Source organism: Solea senegalensis, linkage group LG3 (assembly GCF_019176455.1).
Source record: "Solea senegalensis isolate Sse05_10M linkage group LG3, IFAPA_SoseM_1, whole genome shotgun sequence".
Classification (NCBI taxonomy): Eukaryota; Metazoa; Chordata; class Actinopteri; order Pleuronectiformes; family Soleidae; genus Solea; species Solea senegalensis.
Window position 1 is genome coordinate 22,265,461 of NC_058023.1, and position 18,992 is coordinate 22,284,452.

Below are 18,992 nucleotides of genomic sequence, written 5' to 3' on the forward strand. Positions count from 1 at the left end.
CAAACAACAAAGAAAAAATAAAATCTTTCGAGAATAACAAGACTTTACAAGAATAAAGTTGCAACATTACGAGAATAAAGTCGTAATATTATGAGAATAAAGTCAGAATATTACGAGAATAAAGTCGTAATATTACGAGAATAAAGTCGTAATATTACGAGAATAAAGTCGTAATATTACAAGAATAAAGTTGCATCATTACGAGAATAAAGTCGTAATATTATGAGAATAATGTCGTAATATTGCAAGAATAAAGTCATAATATTACAAGAATAAAGTCACAATGTTACATGAATAAAGTCGTAATATTACGAGAATATAGTCGTAATATTACGAGAATAAAGTTGCAACATTACGAGAATAAAGTTGTAATATTATAAAAATAAAGCGTAACATTACAAGACTAAAGTCGCAACATTACGAGAATAAAATCGCAACCTTACGAGAATAAAGTCACAACATTACGAGACTAAAGTCGCAACATTGCGAGACTAAAGTCGCAACATTACGAGACTAAAGTCACAACATTACGAGAATAAAGTCACAACATTACGAGAATAAAGTCGCAACATTACGAGAATGTCTGGTCGTCTTTGCTTCATTAATTGTAACTTTATTCTCATAATATTAAGACTTTTTTCTCGTAATATTACGACTTTATTCTCGCAATATTATTATTTCAGTAACTTTTAAACTTTAAACTTTTAAACATAAACAAAGTATTGTGGTGTGGTGTTCAGATTTTGTGTTGCCTGTCTGACAGATGGAGGCAACAGCAACAGTGAGTAGGTAGGAGCATGACTGAAAACAACACGTTTCAGAAGTGAATTGCTCTGAAAAACCTCAGCAGTTTAGATTCAGCAGTTTAGCTTAACTTTAACTTGATGAATACTTGATAAATGGGTCCTGTTCCCACCCACTTGTCCCTGCGCTGCTGCTGTATATACACAAACGCTCCCTCCGTCGGGTCTGATAGTTTGGCCGGACAGAGCCGGTTTTCAACAAACAAATATTTTTACATTGTGTTACTTTTTGTTCAAGAACACTACACACAGGCAGAGTGATGACATCAGCAAGAATCAATAAGTTACAAACCGCAGCTTTAAATAAGACACGTTTGTGTGGTTGCACTCAAGAGACCACTTTTATTTGTGGCAATGAGAAGCTGCTTCATGAGAATAAAACTGCTGCTTCACCCACCAGGATTCATAAATCACTTTCGTATAAAGCCAAAGATATTCACTCTGTTATAATCTTATATAGACAATTAGAGCTGGATTCAGCATATATTTGGTATTTTGGCTGATACTAGTTGTTCTCATTAATAGCCAGTAAACCATTTTGTGTGCTTTTTTATTATCGTTCTGTTAGTAAGCGGCTCCGCTCTGCTTTTACATCACAACTTTTATTTATTTAAACCCAATTTTCATTAAACCCATCTGTAACCGACATCAGTAATTGAGCCACAAATGTGACAGGTTTCGACATGTGTGCAGAGGCTGGTTTCGTTCATGTAGTCTCCCAATTTATTTATTTATTTATTTTTTATTTATTTAACACAAGAATCAATTGCAACATGGTAAATGATTATATAACACATTAGACAAAAGTTTCACTTTGTGGTAAAGGACACTTAACAACATCATTCACCTTTCATGTAAAATCCATTATAGAGGTTTTAATTAACATTCTGCACTTGAAAGCCAACAGATATTTTCCGCATTTGCAATTTAAAAGGCACATGCTCCTTCCTCATTTGCACACTAAAGAGCTTCTTCATGGGTTTTGCATGTTGTGGCAGATGTGTCAGATGTGTCAGCCTCCCCTCAGGCAAAATGTTCAACCGTTTCCTGTTGACCAAGGTCATACTTTCACTGTCCACCGGCACTTCCGCTTCTCAATGAGGACACAAGCGCATTCATCTGATGAGAGGCACGCTGTTGATTTAAATGAATAAATGAATAAATAAATGGTAAAGACTCGCGCTGTAGCTTCAGTTTGAAAGCTGCAAAAACACTGAGACATGGTGTAGGTTTCAAGACACAAGAACATTCTTACTGTTTTGTGACAATACACATTGCAGAGCATGTAAAGCTCCAGCCACCCTGACCAGATGTCAATTTGAGCAAATATGCATCAGGAGAATGCTGGCGTGAGGCCGCTTATCTCCTTGATCTTACGACGCGAGTGATTGACGATCAGCGATTCCATTGTTTTGTGAAAGGAATCTAGTGAATGATTTATTGCCCCTGTAGCAGCTGCCCCACAGGTCTGCAGCCACAGGTGTGAGACCTGTCCTTTGGTCACGCGACAACTCATTTGTGTGCAAAAAGAGGCAAATGGGGCAGCTCGTATAACAAAGAAGAACTCCCCATAATGCTTCAGACTATTGTTTTTTATTGGTACATTTATTAACAGCTTACTTAAGCCTCTTTCAAACTAAAATTAGTGGGTATAATCTGGGCGAACTGGCAAAAATGAAGCTCATTGACAATGTTACGGCACAGGTTACTTTGTATCGTGTACTTTGGTCCGTCTCTCAATCGATTGCTCCATTGATCCAATTGATGAAATGAAAAATAACAAACATTGAGTGGTGTCCAAAGCTGTGAAAAGTAGGCTTCGCCGCAAACATTTGCGGGCTATGCTAATAGCTGGAACATTCATGCCTGACATATACTGTACTGGAAATGCCACAGGAATTCGCACCGCTTTGCCAGAAATGAACCAGACAAACAAGAAATGAGCATGTTCACCTGGGTCTCCTGTTCCCACTGATGCAAACTGGAACAGAAGCCAATGAAAGCCTGTCAAAGACCCATTTAAACTTAGGTTAAGAATGCTTTTTTTTTTGTTTGTTTTTTTAAACCAGTGGGAATGAATTACTTTCATTGGACACACACAAATTAGTGAGTGAATTCGACCCCTGCATTTAACCCATCCTTTTTACACACAAACAATGGGAGCAATGATGGTTGGGTACCTTGCTTCAGGGGCACCGCAGCCCTTGACCTGTCCTGGGAGTGGAAACAGCAGCTCTCCATTTACAAGCACATTTCCCTTCCAGATGGTCATGGGCCACCCCAAAAGAATGGCGTATTAGGCCACACTACTCTGTTTTTATTTAAAAGTGTGAACGGTTAAAAACATAAGCCACAACTTACCAAAGCTCTTCACAATTTTAGCTTGTGTTCGTAAGGATAAAGATTATTTCGGACAGGGCTGAAACCTCGTCTGGATGCAGATCGCTTTTACCTGAAATCCCACTTTTCAAAACAAAATGTATGGAGCATTTCACACATTGTTCTGTTTCATCATGACATGTGGCAAAACACATGTCATATTTCCCCGTCGCTCCATTTGCTCCCGCATTAGGTCATCTGTAAGTAAAAGTTGTCAATAAAACAACTGAATTGTGCCAGAAATAAAATGGCCCACCGAACAGTGCAATGATTCTAAACGTCTGGGACAGAACGCAGAGAAAGGTGATTCAATTTGGTTTCCTCCCCAAAATCAAAACACACTTTATTTCCACTTATAGCTTATGACATCATCCATCAAAAAGACTTTGTGCGAGGAGCAGCTTGATTGAATTTGACCCAAGAGTCATGTGATGTCATTCCAGTTGGCTCATCAACGATAGAACGGCTCAAACATTATAAAATTAAATCCTCACCGTGGAGGAACATGTCCCACTTGACTCAGCTGATCAACATCACAGATAATAACTTGCTTTTCTTCGGGGAGTTTTTTTGCTCCTCTGTGTGCTGACTTCTCCGTGGGGAAGAACAAACACAAAACACAAACTCAGCAGCAGAGATGTGGGGCAGGAGTTGCACGCCCCGGGTGTTTCTGCCTGCTTGTGGTGATTGATTAGCTCCCTGAAGACTTGGGCAGGATTTGGGGAGAGGGAAGATGTGGGGGATCGCACCGTTCCCCACAGGCCCACTCATCGATGGGTTGATTGCTTCCTCATGGCCTCCCTCCTCTCTCTCTCTCTCTCTGCCGAGGCCTCACGCTGGAAAACATTTACCTCCACCGAGAGAAGTCATTTCATCTGGAGCCCTAACAGAAAACTATACGCCTTGATGTAAAAAAAAGTGTTACTTTTTGTTTCATTCCTTGAAACAACCAAAAACAGCACTGAAAAGGGACTTTTACATAAGCTGTCTGTCACAAGCTGTGGCGACTCGACTGATCCCATCGCATCTTCCCTGCGCAGCCTCGCGTCGCGCCTCGACGCTCGCATTCCTCTACTGCTGAAATCAGCGTTTCTGGCCGCAGCCGATTTGTTTGGTCACAGCGGCGCCTGAATGATAGATGTTTTTTTTTTCTGGCTGTGAAATACCTCCCGTACCCCTCACTGCACCCCACCCCCCCCTCAGTTTGGAAGATAGCGTGGAGGTATGCGGCGCTACGCGTCGGCCTGTCAGCTGAGTAACCAGCACCAGAGAGCTCTGCTGTCTCTATGAAGCACAGATGTTGGCAGCGAACTCACTGAGCGGCTAATGCCGCACATGGCAGGCCGCCAATCATTATACTCAGAATAGTAACGGTGCTGTAAAAAGGCTACCCAGCATGCTCAGCTCAAGGTGCTACTCCCTGCCAATGACAACAGCACAGAGGAGGGGTGAAGTGGCCTGGTATGTCTTAATGTACTGTATGTTTTCAGCCGAGGCAACTTATATACTGTAAAGGGATGAACGACGCACAATAGTGCATCTGATTAAAAGAACATGTTCTACTGCAGTGCTTCCCTCCTACACTCACTACTTTATGGTTTTTCTTTTATGGCAGTAACGGTAAAGCCCTGGGTCAGGCACCGGTCCAGCTCTATACGTGGACCATACCTTACCATTTTACTCCGGTAGCCCAAAGGACGTGTGCCAAAAATGGAACGGATGGGGTCGCTTGGTTTGGTACTATCCCTAAAGGAAACAACAAAAAATACACACCGTAGCGTGCCATACGAACAGAACTGTTCCACTCAGTGGAAACACGGCTTAAATTGCTTGTAGAGCAAGAGTGTAAGAACGTGAGGTGCCGTTCGTCTCTATATGTTGTGCCTGTGATGGACTGGTGGTACCTCGCCTCTTTCGCTCTGTGTCAGCTGAGATCGACTCCAGCTCCGTACGACCCTCAGGTGGAGGATAAAGTGGGAGTGAGTGAGCTTATGTGACACACCGCAGTTGCACTGCAGCAGGGGTTTTATGCCGTATCATGGTGTTGAATTTCTTCCTGCGTCTTCATGTTTTCCCCCACTTAAAGGCCACATGGACCGGAAGCTCCAATTAACGCTGCGTTTGTGTGTGTCATTACCTCGTTTATGAAACCCTAAAGTTTCAGAACAAACAGTTCAGACACTGCTGAGAAAATAGGGTTGTATTGTTTTCCTGGGCTCTGCGAAGCGGATCGGCACTTCCCTATGCTGATGATGTCATCAGAAATCCTCACCACCGTAGCGCCTCCTGGTGCGGGCACTAGTCCGGGCACATCCGGTTGCGTACATTCAACCGCAGAAGAAGAAGAACTACTCTCGTTGTAGCTGCTGAGATGCAGAGCATCCACCGTGCCAGAGGGGGAGCTGTGTATCTGAGAGCGGCCCACCAATTACGTCACTTCCAGGTACAGTGGGAAAGCTCTCGTTGGCTGGCCAATCACAACACAGTCCACGTCCTGGGGGTGTGATTTTGGTCTGAAACAGCTCGGCTGACGAGAGCGTCAGTGAGGAGATATTTTGATCGGCTCGTTTGCAGCGACTAGGAGGTTTATAACCATGAAAACAAGTTAATATATGTAAGTAGACCTCCATAACTAACATATATGTGCTATACCAGCATTCGATGTCACCTTTAATTCAACCAACCAGAACCAGAAATCTCAAAAAAGGGAGTTAGCAATGGCCTCTTTCCTCACAGAAATGTTGAAATGCTATTTGTAGACCTAATCCTGTCTTGATCCTAATGAGGTTGAGTTTGCATGTTCTCACCAGAGTCGTCTGCCCACATCTATGTGCAGAGATTGCTGTTGAGCCCCAAGTGGCCCAAAAAACAAACAAACAACCAATTTGTTTTGCTGCCCATTTCTAATGATTCTTAGTATACAGACTGCTTCTCTATCACTATCTGATAGAAGGGTGGTTTGAGTGTGGATCACAAACAAACCCGAACACGCTGTGGTTTTCCGAGACAAACATGGCAGAGAAAGATTGAGTGTCAGTGTCACATTTGCAGCACGGAGTCATTTATTCGCATCAACTCATTTCTTGCCCGACGCACACGTGCATCACGTTTACGGAGTGGATCTTTGGAGCGTGTTGCATTACGGCTCATTCCAGGTGTCGAGCCACATTCAGGCCCTCGCTGGAGCAACACAGGAGCATTTAGACGTCGGAACAGTGCACGTGTTGTCAAGGCCGCGCCTGTGTGAGGTTGATGTTGACGGGCGGCTGAGGGGCTCCAAAGTGGCCAGTGTTAGGGTCTGTGTTGTGTGGCCGCTGCCAATTACAAGTCGCAGGGCTCGAAACAAAATGTCTGCTGTGTGAACTGGTCAGTGGGGATAAATGAGGCAGTGTGTGCAGCCCAGTTAGGATTCCTGCCTCTCGTAATTAATGGGACGACTGACTTTGGCATGGAGTGTGGTGGCTCAGACTGATGGCCATATGATTTGTCAACACGCGTCTTTTCAGCCCGTAACACCCCCGCACTCTCAAGAAAACACACACACACACACACACACACAGATTCAGCTGTTCTTCTTAGGACACTGCACTGACTTCCATTCATTTGAAACATCTAACCATAACTAGTTCTTGCTTCACGCTAACCTTAACCCAACCAACTTTAGCCCTAAACTGGATCAGTTCCCTCAGAAATTAGTTTATGCTTCATTAGGACCAGGTTTTGGTTTTTATGTCAGAAAAGGTCCTAAAGAGGTAACATATACACACTCACGCAGCCTTAAAGACCCCCATTCAGACCTGGTATCAACATCCCTCCTCACTGATCTGATTCGATAGCTTTAGACACCCAAGCCGTTTTGAATGCGTCGTCAGATCTGATCACAAAAACCACATTCAGAGGTGGTTTGTTGATGCATGTGGCCACATTCCTGAGCCGCGCGAAATCAAATCTGTCCTCACGGCAGATTAGAGACACAATATTAACAGTAATCGTCATATAAATGGAAACTAGTCCAGGGCACATTTTCTTACACAAACAACGTCTGCACTGCACACGCTAGTGCCCTTACTAAGTCACCTCAAAAAAGACTTATTTTAAAGCCGCAAAGCAGATGATTTTCATTTTAAAGTAATAAAGTAACAAACATACTTAAGGGTAGTACAGTCAATGTATGCCTACAAACTCTCTTGCTCTCTTCATCACCGTTGTCTTCCCCTTTTTCTTTGAGCTGGCTGCTTATTCAGAATAATCTTGCTCTGGACGCCAGCGTGAAGGCAAATTCCACTCCTAATTTGGAAATCATTACTGATATCAATGTCAGTTATCTGAAAGTAAAATAAAATAAATAGATACAACCCCAACTGCCAAAGCACAAGCATTCAACTTCAGTGTCAAGGTCAGAGTATATAGAACTTTAGCCGGAGGTTTGAGTATCGATTGTAATTATCTCTCACCCTGAGGTGAAATTGCTCCTCATTTGAGAACCCAATTGTCCTGTTTTTCTTTGCTCCAATTAGACCGGCGTGCTTTCTATGCAATGATTACCCTGCTGCACGCCAACCCACCGAGGAGCAAAATGCAGACGAAATCAGTTCAATACCTCATTTGGCTTCTTAATCAACTCTTTTGCACTTTACCACTCTGACATTTACACACCTACGTCGAACTGGACTCGTGTGAACATTGCACACACACATACACACACAGGTATGTGTGGAAAATACGCAGAGGGAAATAAAGATGGCACATACGGTTTCTTGTTGACAAGATAAATGGTGGTTCACATGGGGCTGTTTCGTATGAATGAAACTGATGACAGAAGCATATGTGACGTGTTTCCATCATGCTAGGGTTCGGTTTGGCACGCTTCCTAATGGAAATGCAAAAAAACCCCAAAAAAAACGTACTATACTATACTGTACCAAACCGTCTGATTCCTGAACACCGAAACCTACGTTACATTTGTCAACGTAACAGCATCATTTTTACTATTAATTGTTATCATTAAGACAAGGTCTCGTGAGATATGGGCTAAAATGTCTTGGCAGTACAGTTATAAATCGGTGTGTCTCTTTCATGACTGTGGCTGCAGCTCTGGCAAACGTGTCTGCAGTCGGAGCAGAACTCCTTCCTGCTGGGAGCCTCCGACTCTTGGACCCCCCACCTTCACACAGATTCACCTCACTTACCCCTCCCACCAGGAAGAATCAGTGGTGGGTCTACAGCAGTGATAAAGAAAAGCCCAGCTGTTCAAACAGTTGGGAGGAACACCGTGGGGGTGGATGCGAGGGGGAGGGGGAGGAGGGGGGGGCATCAGCATATTCAACCTCCATGCACTTCAACAGATCGCTGAAGCACCAGAACAAAAGAAAAGCTGATTAATAATGAAAGAGTTTCTTTCGCCTCACTACTTCAAGGACTGATGATTTTTAAAGGCACATATTGGAATTCATAAATATTGACGTGAGTGCAATTTACACAAGGTAAGTGACGCATACCTGCTGCGAAGAAGAAACCCGAAGAAAGCAGAGGTCCACTGTGTAAGACTGAGTCACATCTACTGTTGGGACTGCAGATGGAACTATGGTGGCCTTTACATACCAAAAAGGTGTTATATTATACCCCATTCTGACTGGGCTCAAAGTTTTAATACCAAGTACCGCCTGAGAAAATGTTGAGCTCTTGAAGTGACTTTCATTATTGCCAACTGTTAAAATACTGTAAATAAATCTTTTTTTTTTCTCATCATCCTCCTCTTCCTTAAATACAGACTAAAGACAATTTTTCCAATATCAAATATGTTTCTTTGTGTGCTTCATTTTACTTTTGTCCATTTTTGCAGCTATGGGGAAATACAGTATGACCACTAAATACTGTATATTTGTATGAAGTGAAAACAAAACCAATACAGAATTATAAAGACTTATTCTAACAGAAATGTGACCCCCAGTGATGTTGTGATGTTATGCGTCCTAACTGGGTCACGTTTGCATGTTCTCACCATGGCGCTCTGCCACATCCATGTACAGATTGCTGTGTTGACCCAAGTGTCAAAAACCCCCAACCTCTTTCTCCTTTTGTTCATTTCTAATGAGACTGCGTCGCTGTCGCTGGTTAATGAGAGGGAGGACCTGAGGTTTGCTACTTCCTACATGGACATGTCTACATGTTTAAACGCAGCTCTTGCTTCAAAATATGCGAGCGTGATGGAAACAGCCTAACCTTTTCTCCTTTATCCTCCTCCTCCTCCTCCTCCTCCTCACTTTGCGTGGTCCAGCTGACCAAAATCATTACTTCACGGTCAGACAGGTTAATGGCAACGGCATCACAGGCTTTATTGACGCCTGTGACGACAGAAACAGTTAAAAGCAGCAGAGACGTGTTTTCTTAACTTAGCTGCCACACAAAGATTCTTACTCTGTGTGGTGTCGGGCCTGTTACACCACTGCTCACTGCTCTGTGGTCACGTATGCTGTGTTTTCAATGAAAACGTGCCATAGGGCTGTTGTCGTTTGTTGTTTCGGTGGTCACAAAGCCTTGAAAACAACAATTTGACGTCAGGCCTTAAATGATTCTTCATCTGTTCCAACCTGCTGATCAGATATTTGTTCATTAACCACAAACGTAATCCAGGTCAGCGACAGTAGCTGACCCTCAGGGACCAGGCTTATGTCATCACTGTACTAAATTCACTGCTAATTATACTGAAGACCGCTCCATTCTTTGTGCGTTGTTTTTCTGCAGAGAAATCAGAACCAGAATCATCTTTATTGGCCAAGTATGACACATACAAGGAGTTTGACTCATATTTTTTCAATAAGTTTTTTCTTAAGTTAAACAACTTTAATCCCACATTTCATTCCATTCCAACATATTGTCCTAACCAGGAGCATGTCTAGTTGATGCATATATGGTCCACACAGGCTGCATATGGTCAAAAGTGCAGTGTCTATACCAGGGGTGTCAAACATACGGCCCGGGGGCCAGAACCGGCCCGCCAGAGGGTCCAATCCGGCCCACAGGATGAATTTGTTAAAATTTCACACTACGATTACAATCTAAATCTCTCCCAGATACCTGTGACTAAATGTTTGTGCCTTTATAGAGCCAGTGTGATGTGTAAATAGTACATTTAGGCATGATATTGTTGAAATTGCGCTTATATTTCTCAAGAAACTTCATGTTTGGTAAAAATATCCTTCATTAAATGTAAAGCAAAAAAGAAAAAAAAAGGAGTTCTTGTTGTTCATTTCATATTCATATTTTTACAGGTCCGGCCCACTGGAGATCAAATTGTGCTGTATGTGGCCCCTGAACAAAAATGAGTTTGACACCCCTGGTCTATACCATCGCAGACATGGGTAGATGACGTCGCACAGATCCACAGCGCCTGCGAAAAGTAACAATCAGCCTTTAAATGCAGCCTGGAGCTCCGTTCTATTCCACTCCATTGCAGTAGGTGGCGGTGGCACAACACGGCTGTATGTCAACCACCATGGGTTTTACTAATGGGGTTTCTTTAAGAACTCTTCACAGAACCTCTCCATAAAAAAAAAACCCAGGTGTGTTTATCATTCAATATATTAAGCCGAGCTACGATTGTAGCTCGACTAATCCATTCGATTGAACTATGACCTAACAGCTTTAGCTGGTGGTGAGTAGATACAAGATTTGATGTCTTCCTCGCATGCATTAACTTCCACATATTTCTTTCTTTAAGCTGACAGAGCGTAATTGAATTTTCCTAATACAAAAAACACACCGGTCTGGACCGGTCTCCATGTTTTTGTTTTCTTCTTCTGTGTGCTGGGGGTTCCACAATTATTTCCGGGTCACAGCCTGGGGGTGGGAACCGTGGAAAATTGTTGTTTTGGGATGAGCAGTTTTGGGTGACTTTGAAAAATTTGATTTAGTCCAATTTCCGCTGCGCCGACATGTGTGTTTTAAAAGTCCAGTTTTTACGTCAGACTCACGCGAGCAACACGTCGGTTTTGTATTTAAACGCAATCATCCTCCAATTGTACGACTGCAAGCAAATTGAGAGCACAGGTCCTAACAACTGGAGTGGAAATATGTAATGGTCGGCACACAGTCAAGCAGCCGCAGACATTTGGCTGCACTAGCGCTGCCTGTGTGCACCCCAGTGCCTAAGGAGTGGATGATGACATTTACATCATGCATACACTGTGGCTAGTATGGACTGGGCTGAACACACAGGCCTCTTTCATACAGAGATCCCACTATGTTGTGGCAAAGAGGACCTCTCACTCTCACTTGTTTTTTGTTTTTTTTACACCAAGCCAAGTAAGACAGCACTTTGCCAGATAGACCAGATCCTCTTCATCAAACCCATCCTCCTCTCTGCTGGGTGAACAGTAAAACCAGTGATAGTGTGCAAGAGACAAAACTGCTCCCTTTTGGACATGGATTACCATTTTACTTTCCGTTTTAGTGCACGTAGAGGCTGATCCGCACACGTATGGAACAAAGTGGAGAATGTATTGTTGTACATTGTTGTGCGTGGTGTGGGTATCCCCAGCAGATGCCCCAGCTTCAGTGCGTTTGCTGTAATTGTGCTGTGTCTGTTTGCGCAAGTGTGTGTGGATCATTAAATTTGCATTTTAAAGGAACCTTAAAGGGGTAATTGCTGAAAACAATGTCTTGTTAATAGGTTACTCATTTTGAATAGAGTGGAGGAAGTGCACATATCTGATGGGAGATAACTGTTTAAAGAGCCTGGCTGTTGTTTGTCTCATGCACAGAAACAGGAAGTTTGGCCGTAAACTAATGTTAATATTAACTTTGATTTTCAAACTTTTAAAAACAACACAAGCAAGGGTTAGGTGAGATTATCTGCTGGGATTGATTATGATCAGGGTCATGTGATTATTTGCATTTTGTGGCTAACAGGAGGGGGCAGAGCACTTTCAGCACCCCAGGAACACTCAGCACTCATTCCATCCCCCACACAACTCCCACTGTCTCTCCATCTTGGCCTTTTCTTTGGTGACTGACGATGCATAGCATTCAGGCCCAGCTTGAGTTTTTTGTTTCTGGGTAGGGAGGAGATACCTGGCCAGTCATCTGGAAAAAAAAAAAACTTCAACAAAGTCATTTTCTTTTAAAGTTTCTTCCATTATGGTATCAACAAGCCAGCACATCACCGTATCCTCATATGCATTTACATTATTACATAGCCCTAACATATTTAACCTGGCAGGATACACCAGATTACTTTTAAATACCAACCTTTTGCTCAAACCTGTGGACAAGAAATGTCCACACAGTAAATTCGATGGTGAGTGTCTGCAGCCACCACGAGGTTGCCATGTTCCTAACGGACTCACCACATAATCAGTGACTCTGCACTTTTGCAAATTATTATAGCTCATTTATAAATTAGTGAGTGGCAGAGTGGCTGGAAGGGCGATTTTGTTGCCTTTGGAGAAAGATGCTCTTTTCAAATATTTTCCAGTCTTTGTGCCAGCTGCTAAGCTAAGCTAAGCAGCTGCTGGGGCCTAAAATCTGGATTTAAGCAGTTTTATGACATAGGAATGGGTTCAAAGTGTGACTGAAGTGACAGCCTTGTAATTAAAGTTCATTATATAATTAAAGATCGACAAAAAAAGAAGAATGACATATTCACTCTTAATTATTCTCTATTAGGGGTCGGGTCATACTTTCCGCATCCACGTGTGCGCAGACGTCGGCTAGGGTCACCGCGACACAAATTTGCAATGCACGCTGACCTGGACTGATCGTGCACGCTTGGTTTGCGCGCTCTTAATTTACACCGCAACAAAAAGAAAAAGAAGACAGTAGCCATGGAAACGCGCTTGAGGTTACATGAAGAAGTCCGCTTTTAACCAACTCAGTGCTCAGAAAACACAAGTGAGGGTGATTTGTGTTTTTTGTGAAGATGAAGACTAGACTGCAGACATGCGCACGCACACACACGTGTGGCTCTCTGCAGACACGGACACACTTTTAAGTGTGACAATCGTGGTCTATGGATCCAGCTGTTCGATGTCTTGTTACCCCCTACCTCCCAATGCCCAAAACCCTGGAGGGAGGTGTTGAGGTGAAAATGTAGCCCGCCCTCCCTCCGTCCAGCTGCAGTCTCTCTCTGACCCAAACACCCGAGCTCATCGCTGCCTTTGTAGAAACAACCTGACAGGAGAGGTAAACATCGAGGTGTGGACAGATCGCCTCTCCCTCCGGTGGCCTCATCACTCACACGGCAGCACAAGCTTAACACACAGCTTTAAATCAGGAGGGTCGGCCAGTAAAGGCACACATCGCCCAGCAGAGAGGAGGAATGACGGCGTGAGAGGTGATGAGTTGGTGAGAGTTGAGAACACGGCTCTGCTCGTCTTCCTTTGTGTGAAGGAGATTTCTGGTATACAGTGACCTCTAGGGGTCAAGGTAGTGTAGGGGGAATACATTTTATTCCCCAACCCCCCCCTTTTTTTCCACATGCATATTATATCAGTGTATGCTCAGCAGCAGAGTGGAAAACTCAACTCCAGTTCTTCCCCTTTAATCGCTTCATTGCTATAAATTAGAATTTACTGATGCCACACCAGGAGAATTAACCTCTTACAGCGTCTCAAACAAGGGACAAGTACAAAATAGGCATCAAATGAGATATATGTTAAAAACATAAAAATACAAATGCAAACTGGAAGCATAATAAGAAGTAGACAAAAAAACAACCCGAAAACCTGTCATTTCCGCATTGCCTCAAACCTGTGAATTAAATATATGCAATGTTGATGCTTTTATTGCGTATATTTACATTAGTTTAAAGGTTTAGTGCATTAAAACAGGCAAATGAGTTAATGCAGCTTTAAATGGATAGTTCAGTTTTTTTCTTAAGTGTAGTTATATGAGGTTTTGAAATAATATAAACAGACAAACTGATTTTACCCACTTAAAGCTGTAGTGTGTAACTTTTAAATCTAAATAAATATAATGTGGCTCTCATACTCTGGTTGTTCTTAGATTATTTGAACATTATGCAATTTACATATATATCTTTTTTTAAACTGTGATTTTTAGAATGCTGCATTTAATTGTTTCTTAAACCGACATCAGTTTATTCTGTGAGATAACCTGCCATTTGCATTCAGTCTTGTATATATAGACAAATGTCTTTGTGTTCTGTGTGGCATTTATTGTGTTTATTGTGTCATGCCCCTGGAGGCCGACATGATTGTTGCACATTCTTACTTAGCACACCTGTGGTAATTGCAGTTTTAACCCTTTTTTGTTTTCATGTCTGTGGAGACACAGGGGAGTGAGTTTTACATCAGGGAAGGAAGATGTCCGCTATGCCAGCAAAGAGACTACAGTGAGCTTGAGATTAAGGAATATTCCCAATGATCTGAAACAAGAATGAGGTGAAACAAATGTTGACAGAGTCCTTTAGGTTAAGGAATGAACCGTGGTTCTCTGAAACCAAAACAACATTTGAAAGGTTGGAATATGGAGCTAGCCACCCTTTTGCAACTGAAAACGAAAGTTTGTAAATTGCTCACTCTCCCACACCAAAGTCCAACAACGAGCATTTTCAGCTTGTAGAGACACAGGAACTCCTTGTCCATTGATAACTAAATCCAAATGAAGGAATTTAAACACCAAGGTCACAACACATTTAAACCCACCGATAAAAACAGCATTGGATTAACAACTCTTATGAGACATGATGTTACATCACTCATTTTCTCTAGGAGTGGGATTTAAAGCCTCAACCTCATCCACACAACATTTTGTAAATATATATTTATATAAAAAAATGGCCCATCTCTGTATTTATATAAGCCAAAGCTCTTAATGTTATGTGAATTCAACTGAGGGTTTTATATATTCATCCGTTGCCAGGGCCAGTGCCGTTGAGTTTGTCTACAATTTCCTTGCCCGTGAAACCCTTTGGAGCGCAACCCGAATCTGATATTCATGTTTTATCTTGAGGGAAGGACTTCATACTGCTGGCTGGAATTAATCTCTCACACAAACCACTGGATGAAGCTAAAAATACCCAGTGGCCCAGCTGAAAAAACACCACAGGAGAAGCAGAGACATGACGAATTGAAAAAGAGAAAAGAAAAAGATTGAAGTGGTCCATCTATCCAAGCAGGGTGGAAGATAAAAAGTGATGAGACTGAAATAATAATCATCATAATAATAATAATGATGAGAGTGAGGGCAGTAAATCATCCATACATCAGGACACAAACACGGCTTTGCACCCGCGTGACCTTGTGGAGTGATTTGAGACACCGCCCTCTGCTGGTGGGATATATACATGTCCACTTGTTGCCCTACACTTTTTCTTTTTTTCTCTTACTAAAATGATACAGGTGTAGAATGATGCTGTGGCACAAAGACGCAGCAGAATCATGTCACCATCTCTCAGCAGAGCAGCAGCGGCGTCATCTATTTATTTATCCATTTATTTAATTAACTTCATTTCCCGTGATTGAGCCGTTCTTTTTTCCAGAAGTTGAATTGTATTTCAGTTTTTTTTTGTGCGTTCAGGTCGGCCCTCCATTCATTGCAATTAACATGTTCAGTGCTGACAGACCTAATTAATTGAATATTGATATTGGCAATATGAGCAGACGGCCTTTATTCCACTATTTACAAATCTATACAAAATAAAATGAGCACCTAAAGAACTTAAACACTGATGTTCCCTCTTTATAGTTTTCCTTGTTGTGCACATTTTCTTTCATCATTTTGTCTGTCTCTGTTAAGTGGTTAACTGGAATACAGATAATGCTGTTGTCTTTTGTTCTCATGGTTGTCTTTTCTGTTTATTATTGTAATTTGTCCTGCATTATCAACCAGCCTGGGGGGGAAACAGTTGTAAATTAGCCTGTGGCTAAGATCTAATCAGTGTTGTTTCCACATTGACGTTCAATAATGTGCAATGTTCCAATTCTAAATAAATACATTAAAAAGAAAAATGTGGGGGAGACAGTGCGCAGTCATTAGACGCCATGGTGTTGACATCACTGCACAGCTTTCCCTGGAAGTAGTGCTTTATATTTTATTATAATAGATGCATTATCTGGAAAACCAGAGCTGTGTGTTTATGAGTTTTACCAAGCTTCAAAGTGTCTGTGGTCATCACTAACATTCACTGTTTCCTCAAGTCCAGCTGATTGAACAGCCTCGGAAGGACTGATTTTCAATATTAGACTATTAAGTTAAATGTCCATCCATCCGTCTTCTACCACTTTATCCTCCACATCAGGGTCACAGGGGAGAGCTGTGCCAATCTCAGCTGACATAGGGCGATAGGCGGGGTCACACGCTGGACAGATCGCCATCCCAGGGCCCACATAGAGACAAACAACCACTCTCACTCACTAGATACTTGAAAATACAATACATGAATTACAAACGGAGGGGCGGAGCCTCCTTATAAGTCAATGTTTCAATAATCACCATGCTGCTGCTGTTTAATAATGGAGAATGATTCTAATCACAGCGTTAAGGTTGGAGTCACAGTGGAGGTTTGTGTCCTCCTCATCTTCCTCTGAACGCTAACTCAAGTTCGGGCGTCTGCATGTGTCGCCAAATATCTAGTTCTGCTTTCATTGTATTCAAAAACATAACAAAATATATAAAATAATTTCCCTAAGGGGATTAATAAAGTATAAGATTAGGTATGTGTGTGTGTGTGTGTATTCTTAATCTACATTTTATCTGGGTTAAAATGGTTCAGGGTTAAGACCTGGTTTTAGGGTTAGGATTAGAATAGGGTTAAGTTTTACGGTAAGGGTCGAGGACAGTGGTCTCAAAGTTGCCACATGTGGCCCTCCAATCGATTTCATGTTGCCCCCCAAACAATAGCAAGTTGTAACGATTTCTATATGTTTTTATTATTAAATTAATGGATTCATTTAAAACAAGCACTTAGATTTTGAAATTATGCAATCCAATCCAACTTTATTTGTAAAGCACTTTAAAACAAACAAACGATGGAAAAGCTCACACGAGCACACGTAAAAAAAGAATTAATATGGCATATTAATATGCGTCCACCGCAACTGTTGCTTTTCCCCAAAAAAGTTGGGCTTTTTTTGTACTTGACTGGCCCCTGACTGATCAGACAAGTCATTGGCCCACAGGTCATTTGAGTTTGAGACCCCTGGTCTAGGGGATGTATGTCTATGAGGTGCCCTCACTAAGATCTACAAAAGTTTGTGTGTGTGTGTGTGTGTGTGTGAGAAAGGGGGGTGGAAAGAAGAGGAGGAGGAGGAGTGCTGTGATTTTAATAACGAGGAAAAAGCAATGTGATGTTAATAGTGTTGATACTGTGGTGGTGACTGAGCACTGAAGGAGTACAAATATCTATATCTTTGTGTGGTGACAGCCATCTTGGAATCCTGAACTCAGCATACGCGATGGAACGCAGCATAAGACCCAGTCTCAACTACACTCTGTTGTCAGACATAAAAAAACACATTTGTCTTGGTTTCCCCAAGATGGTTTTGGAGCCTCATCTTGACCTCCTCACACCGTGAGCTTGTCTGGAGTTTCTGTTTGGATTTTGGGAGTTTCCGGGCTTCAGCAATTTAAGATCCCATGTTCGTGTTTTCATTTTCAACACGAGGAGAGTTCAGTTTACGGTCTCACGCGGCGAGGGTCATGTGAATCCTCACTGACTGCATGCACAGCCCTCTGTGGTTGTGGCTCTATTCCATGCCTAACAGTCATGTATTATAGTGAAAAACAGAGGTGTGATATGACAGAGAGGAATGGTCTGTTCCCAAAAGCTTGTGTTTTATAATTGTTCTTAGATTAACGGGTGAAAACAGACTCAGGTGTTCGATTTAAACGTTTGTAATAGTTTCAGTGCACTGTGCTGTCACAGGCACCTGTCTGCATTGCACATCTGTGCTTTAACTTACATTTACAGTGGTTCAGTTTAGACTCACATCAATGGGAAACAATCACAAATAGCAATTTACATTTGTATGTTCAGAGTCTTGGATGATAACAGCTGTCAGTCACACTAGTGTCCACTCATTTTATCATCTATTTACCAGTGAATGAGAACACGATTTACAAAACTAGCATCGTGTTCTATTGAAGAAGGACTTAAACTACCGATTGAGACTTTCAACTCCTCAGTTAAATGTTTACTGACATAGGATTTGTTATTTATTGTTTTATTTTACTTCATAGATTCATTTTGCATCATAGGTTTTTATTGTGTGCTGTATATTGTTCTATATTAAAACAAACACTTTTATTTTGAAATTTGGTACTGGACGGTAGATTTGCCGACAATAAACAGCGGCTTTGAACGTGACACAACAGACAACAGTGGAGGACATCCAGTGTCCTGCTCAGTTTGAGGCTGTTTGTCTCAACAAGACCAAACGGTGGGCGTTTGCCTCGACTTCCATGGGATATTTACGCCGATTGCAAAGGAGTGACGTCACCCATTCAGCTGTCTTGGCCGGAGCTGGTCTAGCTCCAACCTGACCACCCAGGCAGAGTCCAGCATGGGTCAATTCTGTAAAAACCTGCACCCACCCATACCTGTGATGTTCCGTAATGGAACTGACCCATTAACTGTCATTATATCTCATGCAACACTGCACCCGTACCTGTTAATAAAAACCCTGTTACCCAAACTGTAACTGTGATTAAAAACACACAGGCTCTCATATTGATGTGCGTCATATTTCCTTGCACATTTCCAAGACAAATTTTAATCAACCATGGCCAAAAATAATAATTAAAAAAAAAAGAAAATACACAAAATATAACGCACTCACAAAATATAAC